General features: G+C 37.7%; 1 long non-coding RNA gene across 2 annotated transcripts in view; it reads right to left on the bottom strand.

The window, feature by feature from the left end:
• Positions 1–5,759: 5,759 nt before the first annotated feature.
• Positions 5,760–23,371, bottom strand: part of LOC102547911 (uncharacterized) — an 89,843-nt gene continuing 72,231 nt past the window's right edge. Inside the window, exon 10 of one of the 2 annotated variants that reach the window (XR_015683829.1) lies at positions 5,760–5,939. This is a non-coding gene — a long non-coding RNA (uncharacterized LOC102547911). Of the gene's footprint in view, positions 5,940–19,557; positions 19,755–23,371 lie in introns of those variants that run through there. The other variant, XR_015683830.1, reaches the window with a different exon arrangement.

Below are 23,371 nucleotides of genomic sequence, written 5' to 3' on the forward strand. Positions count from 1 at the left end.
AGATAGTGGAGGGTGAGAGCTCATATGCCATTTATAATGGGAGATGAGAACATTAACAAAAGGATGACGTGGGCCGTGCTGTCTGAGTACATTTTTTCCACAGTAATAAAATGATCTTGGGCTGCACATCATCAGAGTTCGGCCTTTCTTTGGGAATTCTGTGTTTATTTTAACCAACACTTAAAAAAATAGGTTGCTCCTCCCTAACAATGTAAAATCTCCCCATTTATTAAATTGTCTTGGCTGTGTTGAGTACTGTAGCATCCACATTCTCACATGTAAAATATTTCCTAATCATACTAAACATTTCACATCTGCTCTGAATAAATGGCTGGAATCCAAGAAATTGAAGCATTCTTAGAGGATCGTTGTTGGTCCTCAGCCAGCCCTGACACTGGAGAGGACTACAGGGAAAGGGCCTTCCTTCCCATCCTCCTTTTTTCCCAAGTTGTTTTATTATTATTATTATTATTATTATTATTATTATTATTATTATTATTGGAACTTGATGACACTCCTCTACCCTGCTTACACACCCCTCTATTTTAATAATTAGGAACTGGTCCAGAGTTCCAGTTGTGTTTTTAGTTCTGTCTTTTCTTTCCACATCCACTGGAAAGCCAAAAACAGCCCTGTGCGACTTCCAACTGCTCCTTGGCTACCCTAGACTCACTTTTACCACATGGAAATTCTTTGCACATTATAATCAAACTTAACTCCAACACTTAGTAAACACTCAAGGAGTGATTTGCAGAGATCCAGAAAATATTAATTTATTGTTCTACTCATGGATTGGAATTATTTTCTCTCGTAGTCTCAACCACAGAGTCTTTTTCTGTTGTGCCTTGGCTCACCCATCAGAGCAAATGAGAAGAGACTCTCGTCTGTCTCCAGAGTGAAGAGAAATGGAGTTGTCCCAGAGATTATTATTCACATTGGAAATGATTTTCATTGTGTTTTGATTGTGAGCCAACTCTCTGTACTTGTTGGAAGCTCAAATTCAAATAGCAGTGAATCCCTCGGGGTATAAACCGTTCTCATTACTATCACCTGGTTTCCAGGCAGACTTTTAAGCAACAGAGTGAGAACACTCTTGATAAAGACTGGCTGGAGGAATGCCTTGGCACAGAGCGAGAGCTTCTAAAACAGGATGAAGTTGGTGGCAAATGACAGGATATCTAGAGTGGGCAAATTGTGTAATTCAAAACGTTAAGTCAAGAAAGAGGATGTACCAGTTTAGAACTTAAAGGATCTAAGGAAGTTTGGCTCCAGGCATGGCTAGAGCTGAAGTCCGAAGCCAAGGCAGCAGGGTTCAGTCTCCCCCTGGCGCTTCAGTTGTCTTCCCTGGTGGTTCCATTCTCTCAAAGATTGGACTCTAGCACCCCTGCTTCTGCTATTTCATGCTTTAATCAAGATCATAGAGTACTTCCCTCACACCTCAGAAATTCTCAACAAAACAAGCGAGACTCACTTTAGTGCAACTGACCTCAGCCACATCTTCCTGAGCTAGTTAAGGGTGCTTTGTATGGAAGATGCTAGTTGTCCAGACATAAGACAATTTCTTCTCCAAGCTTTGCGGAGTAAGATAAGGACTGAGATTATTTTATAGAAAATTCTCAAAATTCTATTTCCTTAAATCAATAAGGAAAGCCGAGCCTGTTGGTAGAAGCCTGTGATTCTCAGGTGAATGAGACTGAGGAAGGAGAGTCACTAGTTCAAGGCAGCCTGGGAAACTTGATGATGCCTTGTCTTGAAATCAATAAAACAAATAAAAACAAGGTATTGGTTATATCTTGGTGAAGGAGAGCTTGTCTAGTGTACACTATGTCCTAGTTTCAATCCCCAGTACTATATAATGTGGGGACTATATACTTTACAGAAAAAAGAAATAATTATTATTCATTGAGGTCTTATAATTCTGTTGATACACACACACACACACACACACATATAATTTAAAAACCTACAGGCCTTATTTTGAAAAAGGACATGAATAAGGGTGTTTTAAGGAAAAGACTAATAGTCTGTTTATATTACTGTTATTCGTCTCTGAAAATATGATAAGTCAGTCTCTGAATATAGTAAGACAGTGGGAATACTAGAGACATTTGATAGGGGTGCCTCAAGAAAGCAGTAATGGTTGACCCTGCTCACAGATTGGTTTGAGGGAGTTGGGCTGTATGTGTGGTCTGAGGTAGAGTTTGGTATAACCTGTGACAACAAAGCAAAACAATGACATTATTTATCATGAAATAAAATCATCTTGATTTCCTCTTTATATTTTTAGTTTTGCAAAAGGCATACCTGGGGATTTCCAGCGGGATTTGGTGTGAGCCAAGAGACTGTTAATGTGCTTCCTGAGACTCGGTGGATATAGAACACGTGACATGCTTCTACCCAGGGCATCCGGAAATTGCATGCTGGCAACAGGAGGCTACTTTTAGGAGATACCTCGGAAGAGAGGAAGCTTAGTCATGAAATATATTTCACTTCCTTTTAACTCTCTCAATTTTGTATTAGTGGATGACATGAATAATACAGATTAGAAATTTAGAGTGGTATGATCTACAAAGGCCATATCTAACTTGAGTGAAAATGTCTTTAGATCATATTACAAATCATGTTGGTTGAGATTACAATGGTGCTCTAGAACTTGAAGCAGGTGATGAACTTAGTGTGTCTATGAATCCCAGGGCCTTTTGCTACAATCACAAAGTCAGCTTTTTCTTTGCTTCCTTGTTCACTTACAGCTTGTTCAGGGAGCTTTGGACAATTTTGCCATTTCTTTCCCCAAGCGCAAACTCATATCCAGGCAGCTAGAAGGTACTTCCTTCCTCAGTAAATTGAGTTTTGGAAAAGATCACCATAAGTAGTCTAATAGTAGCCCAGTCTGAATGGGCTGAAGAGGAATCTATAATCAACGTTGGAAGTGCTCACTGCTAGGTGTAGCATAGTGTATAGGAAGACCCTTAATACCAAAAGTTTTATGAAGAAATGAGGGTGTTCCTTCATGCATTATGTCTTCGGATAATGTGAGGAACTACTGAGTTTCACCAAGGGGCCTTTTTTTTTCCTTGCTGTCTTTTTGGCTATGTCCAGGCTTGTCCCCAACTGCTTCCTTCATTACTTTTGCTTTTGTTATTTTGCTTTCTCCTTGGTTCTCTGAGTCAAGGACATGCTGCTATTTGCTGCTAAGGTATAGACTCTTTTGCTAGCCCATTCTAGGTAGTTAATCCTAGAAGACCTTCAGCTTCCTTTCATGTGGTATTGGGTACAGGCACAAATTGTTGGGTAGGGGCTTGTATATATGGTCATGCCAGTGAAAAGCAGAAAGGACAGCCTCCAGTATTGTTCTTTATGACACCATGCATCTCTGCATTTGAAACAGAGTTTCCTCCTAGGTTAGACCAACTGACAGGGAGCAAATCCCCAGGAATCTGATTGTCTCTTCTTTCCTAGGTCTGATAGCAAGGCGAAGGCATTAATATCTCTCTTCTCGCTGTCTCTTGCTGTCTCTCTTTCTCACTTCTCTCTCTCTCTCTCTCTCTCTCTCTCTCTCTCTCTCTCTCTTCATGTTTGAGAAGTTTTTACTAAATGTTTTGATTCTCACCCTCTCCTCATCTCCTCCCAGATATAGCCCTCCTTCTATATCCACCTAACTGTGTATCCCATTTTGTTTTCTTTTAAACGCAATAAAGTATATATATTTTGTGCTTCCCATATATTGATAGATGGGTAGTTTGACCAATTAGGAGTGTGGTTGACTTATTGAGGCCTACAGTCTTAAAGAAAACTGACTCTTCCTGTCTAGTTCCTTCTGTCAACAGCTATCAGTTGCCAATATTTCCTCAACTAGATGTGATATTTTGTGCCCATCTCCCATTCATGATGATTTTGTCTATCTTGATCTTGCAATTGTTTTGCTCATACTGTTAAAACCAAAAATAGTTCATATGTGTAACTGCACTGATGTATGCAGAAGACCCTTTACATTAGCTATCCACCACCTTTAGCTTTCACAACAATTCAACATCCTTTCCTGCTATGATAGCTGATCATTGGGAGAAGAGGATTTGCTTGAAAGAATCCATTTAGGACTAAGAATTTTTAAATCCCTTTGGCCAATTCTGGATCTCCATGTTAATTATTACACACTGTATACAGACATTTCTCTGATGGAATTTGAGAAATGTACTAATCTATTCGGTTTAAAAAGAGTTCATTCAGAATCCATTTAATACAATGATTATAGCAGTTTCTCTGCTAAGATCTATGACACATATAGCCATTGGTTCCTGATTTAATAATAATGCCAGGTTTGGGATTCATCCTGTAGAGTGGGCCTCACATATAATAAAAAGAGTTGTTTGCTACTCTAATGATGTTTAACCACTACTAAACCAATGTGAGAGTGTCCTGTCACATCAATTCTTAACTGTATCTGATAGGGTTCACAGCTGGGTGAGATTTTTGATGATTCCTTTTCCTCTCCACAGTCTACATAGCAAAATTTCAACACTATGACAATTAGTCAGTAAGAATGAATCTTCCAGATAGCACTAGCTTGACTTCCCAATGTCCTGTAACTCTAGTGTGTTGTGTCTTTAGCAATATGATTTTGCTGTCAGGTTTAGGGGGTAACCAATAGCATTAGCAATAAAGGTTCTAATGTTTGTCTGTTTATTATACCTCACTCATCAAATGAGGTAACCCACTGCTAGTACTTTTATGTCTAGTGTCAGCATTTTTGCCTCATTATAAGATAACTCAATATTAATACATTATTTATCATCTATCTATCTATCTATCTATCTATCTATCTATCTATCTATCCATCCATCCACCTGTCTGTCTGTCTATCTCTCTATCTGTCAGTCTGTCTATCTGACTGTCTGTCTGTCTGTCTATCTGTCTATCTGTTTATCTGTCTATCTTTTGTCTATCATTTATAGTACTTTTATACTACTTTTATAGTATTAGGTTTCCATATAAATTTTCTTAACATATTTTTAAATTTATTCTTTGGGAACTTTTCAATTGCACTCATTTCCCAGTCCCTTCATATTTTCTCTCTACCCTCTAATCTCCCCACAAAAGAAAACAAAACATTTAAAAGAAAAAAAATATGTCACTGGCTCCTCTGGGCAAAAACTTGCTCCTCTATCCATCTTAACTTTCTCTTGTGCCAGTCATAGCTGTTGTCTTGCCGTACTTGTACCAATCCACATGTGGGTCTGTCCTGCTTCTACATCATATACTCATTTGCCATAGTGGCATTGAGAGCCACAAAGTATCACACAGTATGCCCCTTTGACCAAATAGCTGTACTTGCAAATGTTCATTGCAATGAGTCAATGTCTGGTTGAAGGCCTCTGGCTTCATCTACACCATCCCATACTATACCCTCAAAAAGACTCCTCTTGGATATCCTGCTGTTGCTATGAGTCATGGAGATCCTGTGGTCAGGGCTCCATATGACTTAAAAACAAAACAAAACAAAAACTTGAGTGTTATAGTGTTATTTTTTCCCTTCTAATAATCCCTGCTCTGCCTGGCCTTCACACCCAATTTAAGCCTTCCTGCCCCATTATACCCATTTAACTTTTATAATTCCGTGTGTCTCTCCCCTCCCTTGATTGCCCCCTTTACCATTGCCATAATTCCTTACTAATCTTGTGATCTCTGGGAACAATCCAAACAGAACACATATCTGAATATTCAAAGCTAATATCCACAAATGAGAGAAAACACATGGCAATTTTCTTTCTGGATCTGGGTTGCATCACTCAGAATGATTTATTTTTTTAACTCCATTCATATCCTTGTGAACTTTATAATACTGTTTTTATAGCTGAGTAATATTCAGTTGTTTAAATATATTACATTTTCGTTATCTATCAGTTGATGGACATCTAGGCAGTTCCTCTTTCTTGAATATTCTAGAGAGAGCAGAATGGGGGTTAACATTAATATGCAGGTATCTCTATCATAGGTTTTACAATTCTTTGGGTCTGTGCCCAACGGTGGAATAACTGGATAATGTGAATGATTTGTATCTAACTTGTTGAGAAACCTTCACACAGATTTGCATAGTGGTTATACTCTTACTACAAGTGAATAATTCTTCCTGTTCCCTTATATCCATGCCACCATTTTTTTAAATTTTAAAAATATCAGCTCTTGAAAATCTGCTCTTACAGTGTGCTCAGAGATCCAAGGAGGGGATGTGAGGTTGGAGACAATGTAAAGCAGGCATGCAATCACACGTGGATGAAGCAAGCTCAAACAACTTCATACATATGCATACTTACATACATACATACATACATACATATGTATATACATAAATACATATGTACAACATGTATTCATACATTGGGTGGATGGGTAAGGCTCCAATCAGTTTACATACATGCACATATGTGCATCTGGTGGATGGGGCAAAGCTGTAATGAGCAAGTTCTGATGATTTTATTTTTTTCCTCCCACAGCTTATATATCCCACCAAAATCTTTCAAGCCATACAAAAATTGTAATGTGATTACATTATATTTTTCTTTAAATGAATGAACACAATGAATATACATTAGAAAAACATGTTCTTCAATACTCTCACATGATCAAATGCTTTAATTATAAATCAGAAAATTATTCCCAAAAACTCACATGCATTTGTAACTAAGCAACTTGTTATAGATTAAGAAAGTGTAAGCACACAAGGTAGATTTCTCAGCCAGTTTCTCTTACAGGCAGGCTGAAATTTGTGGTTACCAAAGAGTATCAATTATTTTATGATTTGTCTTTAAAAATCTTAAAAGAATCACTAATCTAAATTTTACATAAAAATAATGAGTCATTTCTACTATAAATCCTTGGTATATATATCTACTCATTAAAGGTTTTTATTAGGTCATATCAGAAATCACCAGTTCAACTTCAGCAAGAGAGGCACATGAGCTTGTGTTGGTGAGGCTACCAATGTTCTTGTTCCCTGACCTCAAAATAATCCCTAGCTCAAGTATTAAGAATGTGCCTTTCTGAACCTTAAATTGTTCCCTAAGATTTCCTATGTCATAGCTACTAGCAAAAATATCCTAGTCTAACTTTACTAACCATCTACATCTCCAAACTCTTTGTAAGGCTGGTGATCAGTACTAACAACGTACATCTCTAAGTCCTTTCCGAGGTTGGTGCATAAATCATTAATCTGATCCAGGAGGTAGGCATGAAAAAGATCAAGTACTATTATTGTGAGTGCCAATGATACTGTTCATTGGGGTGCTGGAGACCCCTAAAGAGTTTTCACAAAGCACATAGATTAGGAAGGACATGAGGACTGCAAGGAGAACAAGTAGACTGATGCTCCCTAAAAGCATGAAGCCCTCAGGCACTGCCTCTCCAAGGCACGACCAATGTGGTTGTGCTAACCGGTGGGCCGCATTCCATGAGTTCTAAAGCCATTTGCTGTTTCTCTTACACGGGCCTCAAAATTTAGCCATTCTGACAGATGTAACTTGAACTCTCAGAGGAATTTTAATTTGCATTTCCTTGATGACTAAGGATGTTGAAAAATTTTCCAAGCACTTCTAAGCCATTTGTATTTCATCTTTTGAGAAATTTCTATTTAATTCCATGCCCCGTTTCTAATGGGATTGTTTTCTTGATGTTTATGGATTTTACATTTTTGAGTTTTGCGTGTATTCCAGATATTGATCTTGTGCCAAATGTATAGCTACTCAATCTTTATCCAATCCTTTTGGCTGCCTCCTTACGTGAGCTGGGTTATCCTATGCTGTACCAAAATGTTTTGTTTCTTTTGTTAATTGTTCATCCCAATGTCTGTGCAACAGGGTGCTGCTCACAAAGTTATTTCCTATGTCAATGAGTTTAAATGTATTCTCCAATTTTTATTTATCATCTTTAAGCATTAGGTCTTATGTTAAAGTGCCTAACTCCTTTGGAGTTGAGGTTTGTTCAGAATGCGACATAGACACATTTCCTTCTTCTTTACACTCTTATCCAGTTTGACTAGTGTCTTTTGTTGAAGAGGTTCTTTTTTATCCAATATATGTTTTGAGCCTCTTTGTTGAAAATCAGGTGGCTCTAGGAGCTTATATGTGGCTCTTCAATTCTACTTCAAGGATACTGGCTGTTATGCTATTATCGCGCTATTTTATTACTGTAGCTCTGAAGTATAGTTCAACACTGAATGGCAATACCTCTAGCATGCTTTTATTCATTAGCGTTGTTTTTGGCTGTCCTAAACCTCCTGTGTTTCCATTTAAAATTTAAGATCTTTGTTCATGTTTCATGAGGAATTGATTTAGAGTTCACGGGGATTTCATTGCATCTGTAGATTGCTTTGGATGACCATTTTCAGGCTATTATTTCTACTAGTCCATGAGCACAGGAATCTTTCCATTTTGTTGTATCTTATTTAATTTAGTTTCTTTTATCAGTTTCTTAAAGTTTGCATTGTATTAGTCTTTCCCTTCCTTAGTGTTACACATACACACACACACACACACACAAACACACACACACACACACATATATATATCCTCTCTCATGTACATGTATGTGTATGTGTATATGTATAATATGTGTAGCAAGATGTTGGCTATGGGCTTGTATGTTTTACTTACTATGTTGGGATGTGTTTTCCATATTTCTAGATTCTTTGGAATTTTCACAATGACATAAACATGAAGTTTCTGTCCTTGAATATAAGTTACATTTATTGATATTTTATATTCTGCATTTCTTGGATATAGTCAAATTGATCGTGGTAAATAACATTTTTGATGTCTTCTTGAATTGTGTTTGCAGGTATTTTATTGAAAAATTTTCAGTCCGTGTTCATCAAAAGATAGGGCATATCTTATTTGACATCAAGTTAGTACAAAATTCACAAAAGGAATTTGGAAATGTAGCTTAGGTTTCTATTTTCAGAACAATTTGAGGAGTATTAGTATAATTTCTTATTTTAGAATTGAAAAACTATGTTGAAGGCTTAGCTCAGTGGATAAGGATATGAAAATTAAGTGTATTGTATTTTTGGCAGTATTCTTTAACCTGCAAGAAGGAGTATTCTAGGCGTTGGGGGTTTAGCTCAGTGGTAGAGCACTTGCCTAGCAAGTGCAAGGCCCTGGGTTCGGTCCCCAGCTCCGAAAAAAAGAAAAGAAAAAAAAAAAAAGAAGGAGTACTCTAGGAAAACTAGTAAACCCTTTGTTTGTAGTATTTCATAACATTTTCCAGAACAATGAGCATGATCAGTGCCCAGCAATGATTATTAGTGGATTTGAAGGTTGATATCTTTTCTTTTTTTAATTTTCTTTTTTGTGGATATTTTATGTATTTATATCTCAAGTGTTATACCCTTTCCCTTCTCTCTCATATCCCCTACCCCTGTCCCCCTGCTTCTGTGAGGATGCTCCCACTCCCACTCACTCACTCCCACCTCAATACCCTGGCATTCCCTTACACTGGGGAGACAAACCTTCACAGGACCAAGGGCTTTTCCTCCTATTGATGCTGGACAATGCCCTCCTCTGCTACATATGTGGCTGGTGTCATGGGTCCCTCATTGGTTGATGGTTTTGTCCCTGGGAGCTCTGATGGGGTCTGGTTGGTTGATACTCTTGTTCTTCCTATGGTGTTGCAATGACTCAGCCATTAAAGGTTGATTTCTTTTATCTACAAAGTAATGAATTATGCATGCCGTACATTAGCTACTGTTAGGAGTGTCTGGACTTCAATGTAAACTGGACAATTCAATTGGTGCCGCCTCTGCCACTGTCAAACATTTACAAGTCATCTATAAAATGGATCAGCAAATAGCAGCAAAAGGTAAATATGAAATGACAATAAAAATATAAGAAATTCTATACTGGCAACATCATTTACAATTTTTCACAATCTAAAAGTCCATGAAGAATGAAAGAACCTAAGGAACACTACTGCTTTGCTGACATATGAGATGAGTAAAGGCTTAATGTAGTTCTGTGTTGTCCAAAATCAAATGTTCACAAAGGAAGGCAAAGAGAAAAAAGTACGTTAATCCAGACAGCCAAAGAATTCTAATTTATACAGTTGTCCCTTGACAGATAACTTTGGGACCTTTGAAAAGGATAATGATGCCACAGTGGAATTATTGGAGATAATGGAATCATTCCCACCTCTGTATGATTTTTATTATCTTTGTATTGGAAGTTGGACCTGAGAGACAATGAGTATGGATATGTTTTCTGGTTGAATAAGTGATCTGATTTGAAAAAATAGAAACCACAGTAAGAAAATGAAGATAGAAGAGGAGACAATGGTAGAAAGAAGGTAGGAAAAGGAAGGAATGGGTTATTATTAATAAAGAAATACCATTTTGTATTTTGGTGTTCTTCGATACAATTTTCAGAATTCTTGATTTTTTTTAAAAAATGTGATGAATTCCATTTTTTAAAATGACTTTAGTTCTTTGGCAATATTATATATGCATAAAAAGCATCCTAGTTACTCTTTCCATAAGCTCTTTAACTTCCTACTTCTTGGACTCTGCCTCCTCCCTACGAGTCTATTTTCCATATTGATGAATTTTTTTTTTTTGGTTTAGTTGTGTGAACCTACTTAACAGGACCAACTGCTTGAATGTTGAATAGTACTACCCACTGAAATCTGATAAAGTTACCAGGGCACAAAACTTAAGCCAGTGACAGCTCCCCTTTTCCAACTTTTCCTGGTCACAAAACGTAGATCAGCAGTAAAGGGTAAGGGTCCACAACTCCTTCTTCCGTCCTTACCTGAACGTCAGTGGGTTTATTTGGGCACAGCCAGTACAGTTATCCAGTTGTTGTGGGTTGATTTTTACAGTGGCTGTGTATTGCCCAGAAAAAAAAATGACATTTTCTGGCCCTCCTCCATCATTTCCACTTGTTAAAATCTTGTCATTACCTCTTGTGTGTTGTTCTATAAGCTTTAGAGATATCTCATAGCTGAACACTCCACTACCACCTATTCTCAAAATTGTGAACAACCATAACTGTCTGCCATTATTATTTATTTTTATTTATTTTGTTATCTTTATTAACTTAAGTATTTCTTATTTACATTTCGATTGTTATTCCCTTTCCCGGTTTCTGGGCCAAGATCCCCCTAACCCCTCCCGCTCCCCTTCTATATGGGTGTTCCCCTCCCATCCTCCCCCCATTACCGCCCTCCCCCCAACAATCATGTTCACTGGGGGTTCAGTCTTGGCAGGACCAAGGGCTTCCCCTTCCACTGGTGCTCTTACTAGGCTATTCATTGCTACCTATGAGGTTGGAGCCCAGGGTCAGTCTATATTGTTGACAAAAAGATTCTCTGATTAAGGCTGAGACTGGTAATTAACTATGGGTATAAATATATATTTAGAAGGAAGGTTAATATTATTTCAGTTTATCAAACAACAGAAGTAAGTTTCCCTGAAGAGCCTGTGACTCGTCCCACTATGGGATTTTGAATTGGTTAACTTTACCGAGGTCTTGGTTTCCTCCCTGTGGACCTCAAAGTAATCATAGAGAAGTTGGATACTCCCCCTCAAAGTCACACTGCACTGAAGAAGTAGACTTATCATCCCAGCAGCTTAGTAGCATAATTTGTAAGATTTTTATTGCTGGATAAAACCACAAATACCTTTTTTTCTCTTTCAGATGCCTGTGTCACAGCTTCCACCATAATGCGAGATGGCAGATGAGAAGGAGCCTTCCAGTTCAGTTCCAGATAATTTCTCTATATCATGCAATGACGTTTTGTGGTGTCTTGAGCAGCAGCTCTTATCATTTACTTCTGCTACCAAGAAGAATGCCAAGAGTCTGGGTTGGGGATTTAGCTCAGTGGTAGAGCAGTTGCCTAGCAAGTGCAAGGCCCTGGGTTTGGTCCCCAGCTCCGAAAAAAAGAAAAAAAATGCCAAGAGTCTACATTATTTACAGTCTTCCAGTACTCCTGATTAACAGTTCATTAGAGGGGTACCCATATTGGACGCTAGAGTTTTAGTTTAATAAACTATGGTTTCAAGAAGAAATTTTTCCAGTCATATAAAGCAGCTCCCTCCCAACTTAAAACAAATTTTTTACATGATTGGTGCTTGCCATGGGGTTTCTCCATGTCATCATCATGTTGGTTAACCCTCCCAGAATCTTTTCACCTTTCTCTCCTATTTCCCCTACTTAAACTTCCTCCTACAGTGTCCATTCTTTCTATGTTCAAATCACCTGAGATCTCTTCACCCTCCTAATGGCTGGTTCCTAGATTTATAAACTCCATAGAGACTCTAAGCTGAACACACAATATTAAAAGCCACATAAGAAGGACGACATTTGATACAAGTTTTTTTTTTTTTGTGCCTGCAAAACCTCACTCCATACAATGTTTTCAAGTTACATTCATTTTCCTATAAACTTTATGTTTCTTTAGAGCTCAATAAATTCCATTGTTGAATAACATTCATGCTGAGACTATTTCTTAATTATTGTGGATATAGTACAAATAAACATGAATAGGCAAATGTCTTTGAGTGAGATAGAGTGATTCCCAGGAAGTGGAATAGCTTGAACATACAAAATTCTAGTTTGACCTTTTGGGGAAGCTTCACACTGATTTCCATAATAACTATACCATTTTTCACTCCATCAGCAGAAACTAGGGGTTCACCTACCCCCACGTTCATGTTCGCATTTTTGTCATTTGAGCTCTTGGCAGTGTGGACTTTAAAAATACTTTTATTGTCCATTTATATTTCTTCGTTTTAGAACTATTCATATCAGTAGCCCTTTTTGTATTAATTTTCTGTTTTATTTTTATGTTTGAGGGTGTTTTGTTTTGTCCCTTCCATAATCTAGATATTAATCTTTTGGATGTATACTTGTAAAATACTTTTTCTATTATTTAGATTACCTTTTTATGTATTGAATGGTTCTTCTGCTAGACAGAAACTTTTTAGTTTCATAAATGCACATTTGTCAATTATTTGTTTTGTTTCCTGCGCTACCAGAATCCACTTAATAAACTGCTTAGTTGTGGTTATATATTATAGCATATTTCCTCCCTTCCCTTATAGCAGTTTCAGCATCCCATGTTTTATATTGAGGCCTGGTCTCTTTCCTAATATGCAGAAGTAAAAGGTAAAGTAAGTGACAGGACTAGAGGAACATCCCTATGTGTTTCCCAAAAGATTATTCTACTGATCCTATTAAATGAATAAGTAATTACACTGGTAAGTGACAGTCACACTCAATCTATTGTAATTTTATATATGCAATACCTCTATGCCTAGTTTTCATGGGGGAAAACTAGGAACTTTCATTGTAGAAACAATACACTTAGGTCTTATCAATAGAGCTAAGTTTCTCTCTTTGTATCAATGCCTTAAGTTCAACAGCTAATATCATTATATTTGTCCTCCTAACATTGAAAACTCTTCCATGGGATGTTACTAATGTTTGTCCAGTCAGAAGCATCAACGATGAGGATCACAGTAGGAAATTTACCTACCTTCTCTTTCTCAACTGATACAAAGGACATCTTGACAAAAAAATAAGTCATTCCCAATGACATATTGGCTTTTGCAGTATTATCTAAAGGTATTGATTGTCACTTCTGAAATGAGTTGTAATCATATTCCTTTGAATTACTGAGCAATGTCAGGCTACATACAAGAATATAGTTTCAAAAAGATGCAAGCATCTTCAAACTATTCATCTTCTTTGTTGAATGTGGTTCCTGCTAGTACTCCTGAATGTGTTGGAAAGAAGGAGCTTTAAACTGTCCTTTGAATACTGATTCAGTGTGATCTGCCCAGAATCTTAAAGTGCCCTGTGATAGAAGATACTATAACTCTTTCCTGTGGTGAGCAGATGCTGTCATTCAATGAGAAGATGTTTTATTTCCTGTCATCTCACATAAGTTGTATAAAATATCTTGAAAATTGTATAATATTTGTGACTATTGTGAAGGGTGTTGTTTCCCCAATTTCTTTCTCAGCCTGTTTATCCTTTGAGTAGAGGAAGGCTACAGATTTTTTTTAGTTAATTTTATATCCAGTCACTTTGTTGAAGTTGCCCAGATGTCCTTCAACAGAGGAATGGATACAGAAAATGTTCTACATTTACACAATGGAGTACTACTCAGCTATTAAAAACGATGAACTCTTCGGCAAATGGATGGAACTAGAAAATATCATCCTGAGTGAGCTAAAAACCACTCACAAAAGAACACACATGCTATGGACGCACTGATAAGTGGACATTAGTTCCAAAGCTCAGAATACCCAAGATATAATTCACAGAGCACATGAAGCTCAAGAAGAAGGAAGACCAAAGTGGGGATGCTTCAGTCCTTCTTAGGGGGAACAAAATACTCAAAGGAGGAAATATGGAGACAAAGTGTAGAGCAGAGACTGAAGGAAAGGCCATCCAGAGACTGCCCCACCTGGGGATCCATCACATATATAGTCATCAAACCCAGAAACTATAGAGGAGGCCAAGAAGTGTACGCTGACAGGAGCCTGATATAGCTGTCTCCTGAAAGGCTCTGACAGAACCTGACAAATACAGAGGCAAATGGTCACAGCCAGCCATTGGACAGAGCATGGTGTTCCCAACTGAGGAGTTAGAGAGAGGACTGAAGGAGCTGAAAGGGTTTACAACCACATAGGAAGAACAACAATATCAACCAAAAAGACCCCAGAGCTCCCAGGGACTAAGCCACCAACCAAAGAGTACACATGGAACAACTCATGACTCCAGCCACATATGTAGCAGAGGATGGCCTTGTCAGGCATGACAATGGCAAGAGAGGCCCTTGGTCCTGTGAAGGCTTAATTCCCCAGTGTAGGCTAATGCCAGCATGAGGAGGCAGGAGGGAGTGGGTGAGTGGGGTTGCATTGTCATAGAAGCAGGAGAAAGGGGGATGAGATAAGGGGTTTCTGGAGGGGAAATCAGCAAAGGGGATAACATTTGAAATGTAAATTAAAAGGCAATAATAAAAAAGAAAAGTAAAGATTAGAGTTGAAAAATGCCTTAAAATGCTCAAGTTTATAAATTCTAAGATATAAAGTTACACAAGTTGAGTTAAATCGTAGTTATGTCAGCACACTACCTTTTCATCACCATTTAAACTACTAGCACTTTTATGTCTTAATCCCCTCTCAGCAAAACAGAGAAAGTAGTATTTTCTTGGCAAAAATTGTTAAAGCTTCAACTCCACTATGTCCTTGGAAGCCTAGTGGTGTATTTGCAGTGTTGAGACAGTCTCAGGAAAAAGCCAAGGAAAACCTTCTTAGATATTTTTCTGATGATGCAGTCTATTGTCCCCAAACTTACGTATGTTTTTATAGTGGCATTGGTGACAAGTCATGGATGTTAGTCATCAGATTAAGCTCGAGTTCACAAGTATCTATTAACACTTCCAGTGTTGTCCATCATTCTGACAGATGGAGAGAGGTTTCAGGTATTAAATAAATAGGAGTTCTTCTCCACTACTTAAAATTTTCAAACTTTAAGTAGTATAGAGCCAGGAAGGGAAGGACTAAGAGATGTTGCAATTTTCTTTTTTTTCTTTCTTTCTTTCTTCCTTCCTTCCTTTCTTTCTTTCCTTCTTTCTGTTTTTTACGTTTTTAGTTTAGTTTTTTTTTTGTTTTTGTTTTTGAATAACAGGCATGGCATATTCACATTCCAGCAGCAGATAAGTCATCTGCTACTAGAACGCAGAAGGGGACACATGTTCACTGTGATCCAGTCTACTGGCATTAGTAGTTGCCAAGAGTGGAAGCTTTTAAGCCAACACAGGCAATATGACTATCACTCAGTTTTGCAAGAGTGACAATACTAGTTTTAAATATCTTGAAACAATTTTGCTCACTGCTTTTTATTTCCATTAACATATTTTCTAGGGAATTTTGGCCCATGAATCATGTATCTCACTTTGTTCTAGGAGATGAAAACTTGTGTTATTTAAAAGAAAAATTTTGTCAGATAATAAAAATCTTTTAGTCCAAAAACTAACATAAAAGAATTAGCCAACATTCTAGGTGTAGATGGCCATCAAATTTCTTGGCCAATGTTTGCAGCCTCGTACAATCGACTATCATCTGTTTGATATATCCACTAGTCTACATGGGATACAGTCTTGGTGGTTAAGTATTTTCAGATAAGTTCAAAATAGATTCATATTTAGTTGGCTGACTGATGTGCTTTCTGCTCTCATATAAAAAGGGATTTTTTTCAAATTCTTTAAAGTCATCTTCTCATATTTACTAAATAGTAAAGTCAAAGGTCATTGTGGATAGATGCTTGTAGATTATTGCATGACTAAGGAGACCAAACACAGCTTTGGGATCCAAATTCCTCAGGAAGGGTCACACTCAATTCCACTTCAGGAATAAGCAACTCTCTTTTACACATAGTTCCCCTTGGACGGTCTGAGATCAGTCAGTTTTCATGCTTCTTTCCTTTATTCCTTCGTTCCTTTGCTTCTTCCTTTGTTCCTTCCTTCTTTCCTTCTTTCCTTCTTTCCTTCTTTCCTTCCTTCCTTCCTTCCTTCCTTCCTTTCTTTCTTTCTTCTTTCTTTTCTTTCTTTTGCTCAATGTATAAAAGTCCTTGAGATTAAAGAGTCTCCTCCACCTCATTGTTTGGAATGTTCTCTAAGACCCACTAAACACCCCATACTTTCAAATTTGGATGGGAGGAACAGAGGGCTCCTTCAAGGGCAATGGTCTTCTGTGTAAACCATTTCTTTGAGGATCAGTGTGTTTTCTTAGATGGGGTTAAGAATTCAAGAAGCTAAGTGTCTCACCACTAAAGCAGACCTGGACTGAGAAGTCCTTTGGACATAACTTTGAACCTGAGTCTCTGATTTTGAAATATTGTATTACCCTATTAATTCAGTTTCCCACCTGTGAAATGGGTAGTAAGAGGCCTGGTCCAGTGTTTCCTAGAGGAATCCACTTGAATGATACAAACATTCAGTCAGGTCTGACACACAGTAGACCGCTGTATCTCTTAAGGGAGGGCTCCTTTCAGAAATATTAAATGAATTCTGTGATGTTTGCCTTGTGTGAACACAAAATGAAAAACAGAAAAGATTTCTTCTCGCCCTGTGGGTGGGGTGTTGCTCCTCTATATTCAAATTCTTTTTTATAACAGAAGGGTGTGTTGAATGTGGTGGGAAAGGCCAGCCCACATGGCAGAAAGTCATGGAGCACAAGATACGCTTTATTACATGGCTTGTTTCTGCACCACAGATGTGCACACAGATGTGGTCATCACCAGAGATAACTTAGTTTACAAGCCCTCCCTGGAAACTGCTCAGAGTTCTTAGGAGAAAAGTAATTTTTCAGCCAACTCCAGCAATGAGGCTCAGCCCATGATTAAAACATTTCCAACTGTTCCACACTGAAAAAAGTTAGAAAGGAAAAATGACCAGCCAGTGTGCAGAACTAGAGGTCACCTAGAAGGCTAAATCCTATTAAAACCAAAATCTATTGTGACCTTTTTGTTCTGACTCCCCCTGCCCCATTATGATTCTTTCATACTCCCTCCTAATTCTTCTTCCTGTTTCTCCTTCCTCTTATTGTTTCCCTCTATTTATTTAATCTCAATAGAAAACTGCACTTTATGTTAAGAACACACTGTAGCAAATCTTCTTTATAACTGATTTATTATCATGACCAGTGACATGTGTTGAAGGTATTATGCAAATGAGCAACTTTCTTTGGCCCAATGGGAGAAATTTGCCCATTAGTTCATATTTTTACCCTACTCCAGGCAGATTACTGTCAAGGACTGATCAGAAAAATATAAAATTTATGGAACCATTTCCAAGGTAAGGAAGTAGTTTTGGATAGTATTCTACAGGTAAAAGTAATTTAAATAAAAACCATAGGTTTAATTCAACTCTCTGCTACTTATAATTTTATGGCTTTCCCAAATGGGGTAGTTCTTTCTATTAATGATATATACTGTGTGTGTTTGTGTGTGTGTGTTTCTAAAACATATAGTACTTGGCCCTAGGAGTCGGGCCTGACAAAGAGATTCATGTGAATGAGATTTATGGGGATTGAGATCTCAAGAAACATAAGAGTGAAGCAAATAGAGGGAGCAGGGTATGGCTAGGATGCTCCCTTTCTGTGGAAGTAATTTTGCTCAATCCCATGAAGAGATCTAGAGAGTGAGTTACACTCCAGAGTTATTCTTACCCTGAGATGGATACTTCTCTATATTCTACCAACCAGTCCTTCACAGTCATCTGCCTTGGAGTAGAGTGAGACTATTTCTTACTAGGCAAATATACTCCATTGATCCAATGAATGCTCTCCGGAGAAGGAAGCGTTCTTTTCTGTTCCTTTGTATGGCAGAAACATCTTTCCCAACTCTGATGGAATTGTACCATTATACTTATTTTCTCTTTAGCATACCTATGATGTAGCTATCCCATTCTTTATGCTGCTACTTAGATCGGAATATGTACTCTGTGAATTAACACCACAGGGTTCCCTTTGCTGAAGATTATCTTTCATGGAACCAGAAGCAATCATTCAAGGTTCTTAAGAAGGAGGAGACAGTCTTCCCTAGCTATGACACCTGTGAACCACATCAATGACCAACATGATATAATAACTGTTAGGGTTCAGTAGCAGGACATGTACCTTGGTGGTAACCAACAGCTTCTAATTAGGCTTAAGATGTACTCAACAAGAGGGAGAAAACCATGGTGCTGGAAACCTGGCTAACTACTTAATGCTGGTGAAATCATGGTTATTGGAGGAGAATCTATAACCAGTAATTTACTAAACCAGCATAATTTCTAACAACAATCTTTAAAAATGTAAACTCTTATACTTACACCCACAAATAAGTATAGTTTTTATCCCTTATAAAGGAAACTTTCCTTTGAAACAGATGGAGACCATTATAGAAATCCGCAGCCAATCAAAACACTGAGCTGTGGAGCCGTTTCCCAGTGGATAATCTACAAAACATTCCCACATATAAGGATTGGAGAATACTGTGGAAGAAGGGGTATAAAAAGTTTTAAGAGCCAGGGAATAGGGAATCAGGGAGTTTGCTGTGATACTGTGTATCCTGGTAATTCCGGAAGTTACAACCATAACATTTCACCAACTTGACTGCCCAAAGGTGAGATGAGCATGGAGGACAGCAGTGAACATGAAAAACTGGATGGGGAAAAGCCCACAAGGCCTCAACTCTCTCCAAGGTGTTATAGGCTTTCGAGGAAATTTGAGAACAGGAAAAGAGACCTACTGCAGGGAAGAACATTCCAATTTGTTTCCCAGTACAAAATGGTCAACCTTAAAAACATGCACACACATAACATTATATGGAGGAAACCGATTATATTTGAGAACACATATGCATACATTGGCAATTAATTTTTTAAAAGGCCATGAATTTGATGAAGGGACAGACAAGGTATGTGGGAGAGTTTGGAGGAAGGAAAAGAAAGAGAAAAATGCCATCATTAAAACATAACCTCAAAAATAAATAGATTAAAATGAAAACTATACCATGTGAATCTCATTAATATTTATTTGTACAAGTTTAGAGGGATACATTTTTTATCTTGTGGAAAGCCATGGTGGTTGTGTGGGTAATTAACACTTAATATTGTGATTAATTATTGTTCTTCATCCCAGTTAATTCTGGTATGCCTTTTTCATTTGTAAATAGTGTATCTTCTTTTTTCTAGATGATAGGTGATAGTTGAGCCTTAAAATTACCAAAATGTTAGGTTAAAGAATGGTTTGATTTGGCTTAGTATATACATGTATGCACAGAAAAGATAAGTTTGATAACTCATCAAATAATACTTTGATTCAGAATTACGTTGGCAACGTGGTCATTGTCTTCTGGACATTGGTTAGTTGCAATGCTAGTTTTTATATTGTTGTTATTCCTGAACAAGAGACACCCTTAACTATCTCTGCCTTGTTCTTACATAAGTGAAATGAGTTAATGCTAAAGCAATGTTCAAGAAATCAAAATGATGACAAAGCCAAGAGCACGAAATGACTAAGGCTTTGTTGCTTGTGGCTTGAGGGGGTGGGAGGTGCCGCCCTCTGAGGTGTCTGAGTGGGTCACCCAACAGACTTGCCAAGGGCTGGGAGGGAGGGAAAAAAATAAGTTGGATAACTTTCCTCTTGGGATGAAGCCCAGAGTTACATGGTCTGGAGTGATGAGAACTGGGTGGGCATACAATTAACAGGAAAAAGATGGATTGAAGTAGAAAAGACATAGAGGAGATCTAAGCTAAATGTGATGGCTCTTTGATGGCCCCAGCAATGCACACTCCTCACTTTTATAGAGATGGCAAATTTCCTTTTCAATTTGACTTCCCTATAAGATGCCTATACCGTAGCAAGAAGTAAATACAGAATAATATCTATGTTAATTTTTATGTATAAACATATTCTTAGAAAGAAAGTTGAATAATAATTCCCTTTGAAGATGAATTTCTCTCAACACTTAGATATTTCTCTCTCCTTCTGCTCTCTACTCTGAATATTATAAGATACAGGGAATGGGGAGGGCACATGTTTCTAAATTAGACAAGAGCTAATCTTATTTTGGGTCTTTCCTACAGTATTACTTGATTCTAACATGCACCATAGTATCAATGAGACAAAAGTGACATCCTCAACCCCATGGAGCAAACTGCGGCTGGAGAATCAACAGAGCCAGGTTTTGATTCTTGACAATGCATGTGAGCTACTGCATTCATTGGTATTGTCCTGACCCTTCGACGAGCCAATAGGTTTCTTTCTCTTCATTCTTTATTCTTTCAGTATTTTCTCCAGCTTTGAGCCAAAACACTTTATCCATAGTCAAAGGCTAATTTATGTCTTTTACCTACTTAAAAATCATTGGCTACTCTTATGATTGAACTATGTTTCCCAAATTCCTATGTTAAAATACTTTATCCTCAGCAACTTACTTCGCAATTAGGTCATTGCAGATAAGTTTAATGAGAGGAGATCATTAATACAGGCCTTAATCCAATAGGATTGATCTAATAAAAAGAAAGTTTCAAACACAGAGACACATTTAAGGAGATTGCCATGTGAAAATAAAGAAGGCAAGCCTTCTTTACTCTCCTAAGAGTAACATATCATTCTTTCCTGTCTCTTAGAAGCAATGAGTCTTACAAGTACCTTGATTTCAGACTTCTGGTCCCTAAATTATGACACAATTTCTGTTGCTTAAACTACTCAAATATGTTACCTTTTATTGAAGCAAACTAACAAATTAATACAAATTATTTTCTTATTAGGATGATGTTGTACACTTCCTATATTCTGGAAAAGGGGTAGAATATGAAAGAAGGAAGACATATAACCTAATCTAAACACAAGACTTTGGAATTGTGAATGAGCTTAGAAACAACTATTGAGTAACTATTGTCATCTTACATGTTGGGAATTGTTGCATTTGCACAATACAGGAAGGAATCTTACCAGGTGCCAGGAATTGCTGAGTATTTAGAAGGGAATGAAATTGACATAGTGCCTGTTCTCAGGGAGCTTACACTGAAGCAGGACTAATTATCCAAGCAATTAACTACAGTAGAAGCTAAGAATGTGAGTTGATGTCTTAAATAGGAAGCAAGAGAGTTTATTCTTTAGTTTGAGGGACAAAAACCATCATGGAAATCTTCCTTGAGAAAATTACACTAAGCTTCCTTCTAAAAGATGAGACAATAATAAAGCGAGGCATGTACTAGGAAGAGGTAGCGTTGATGTAAAATAGATAGAAGATATTAAGATCCTAAGGCTGAAGGATTATGACACTTTCCAGAACCAGTAAGAGCGAAGCACAGGCAGAGTTGAGAAAGTCAGTCAGAGTCGTGTTGATGACGTAGAAGCCAAGAAGAGACGAGTGTTGCAGGAGGTGATATCCTTAGAGTTCATTGTAAATAATGGAGAAAACTCATATAAGGAGATCATATGGGAAAATGGGGACAATGGAAAGGAATCTCGGCTTAAAAAATAGTCTATTGTTGGGACACAATTGATAAAATTCAATTAAGATAGTGAGTAAGGAGCTGGGAGATAAGGATATGATGTCAAGGTTGACCACAGCTTTTTAGTGTGTCTGAATGGAATGTGATATTTTTAATAGAGATATGAAACATTAAGTCACTTTTAATTCTATGAGAATAAATTCATATTTAGCTCTATTGTGTGATAACCGGTGTCACATGAGCCATCAACCTCACTTGTTAAGAGTTCTGGGCCATTGGAGACGCAAGTTTGTACATGGTTTGATATAGTTAGAAAGTAACTTGAGCTGTAACAACAGATGAGCTCATCTAGCAAGGGCTCTGTACAATGGAGGATTCAAACTTTCTGAGGTTGGCTTCAGGAAGATGCACCAGCACAATGATAAGGAGTGGCAAGCAGAAAAAGGAGTAGGCCCAAAGGATTTATTGCCATCAAAGTCTGTGAGAGAAGAGTTCATGTAGGAGGCAAGTCATGGCTAATAGCCGTCAAACAATCAAAGTAAGGCAATTTCTGGAGAAGAGTAAATGTTGGCCGTATCAGTGCCCAGTAGGAGCTCCTTTGGGGTCTGAATTGGTGAATTAAAACAGAGATGGAGAAGATACTATGGATCTCTTGTTTTATCCCTTTGACTGCTATGTCCATATCCCAAAGACTAATCATTATGAGCAACTGTACCTAAAAAGGATTTTGTAGTTTTGGTGTGTGTGTGTGTGTGTGTGTGTGTGTGTGTGTGTGTGTGTGTGTGTGTGTGTGTGTGTATTTGTGCGCGCGCGTGTGTATATATGTATTTATCACATTTAGTCTAAGCACAGTTCAAGCCACACAATAAGAAAGAATACCCAGAGCTAGCCCACAAGTAATGACTGTCAGAGATTTAATAACTGGAATACTGCAGACGCTTGGCTCTCAGCAGATAGAATAAAATCTAAGATCTTGGGATTGGCTTGCTTGCTAACAGAATTCTCATGAGTTTTCTGCTCTTCCCTAGTAGAAGTACTCAGCACTTCCCAGAGTCACAGAGTGGACACAGTCACTCGCCTTTGTATCCTTGCCTCAGAGGCTGCTTCTGGGTAACAATAAATACATGAAAACTTAGGTAATATGACGCAATGAATGTGCATCTAAAGGGGATAGCTAGAGAGGTATGGCAGGACTACAGCAGCATTATGAAACTATGAAATATACTGGGACTCTGCATGCTGATAAAAGATTTTAGGAGAGTGAAAAGAAAAGGATTTTTGTAGGAGTCCTGCTGCATAAATACATATAATTTTCAGAGCTGTTGGTTAAAAGGAATGGAAATTAAATAAAAAAGAAGGAATTATA

The sequence above is a fragment of the Rattus norvegicus genome, chromosome 3, assembly GCF_021556685.1.
Source record: "Rattus norvegicus strain SHRSP/BbbUtx chromosome 3, alternate assembly SHRSP_T2T, whole genome shotgun sequence".
Classification (NCBI taxonomy): domain Eukaryota; kingdom Metazoa; phylum Chordata; class Mammalia; order Rodentia; family Muridae; genus Rattus; species Rattus norvegicus.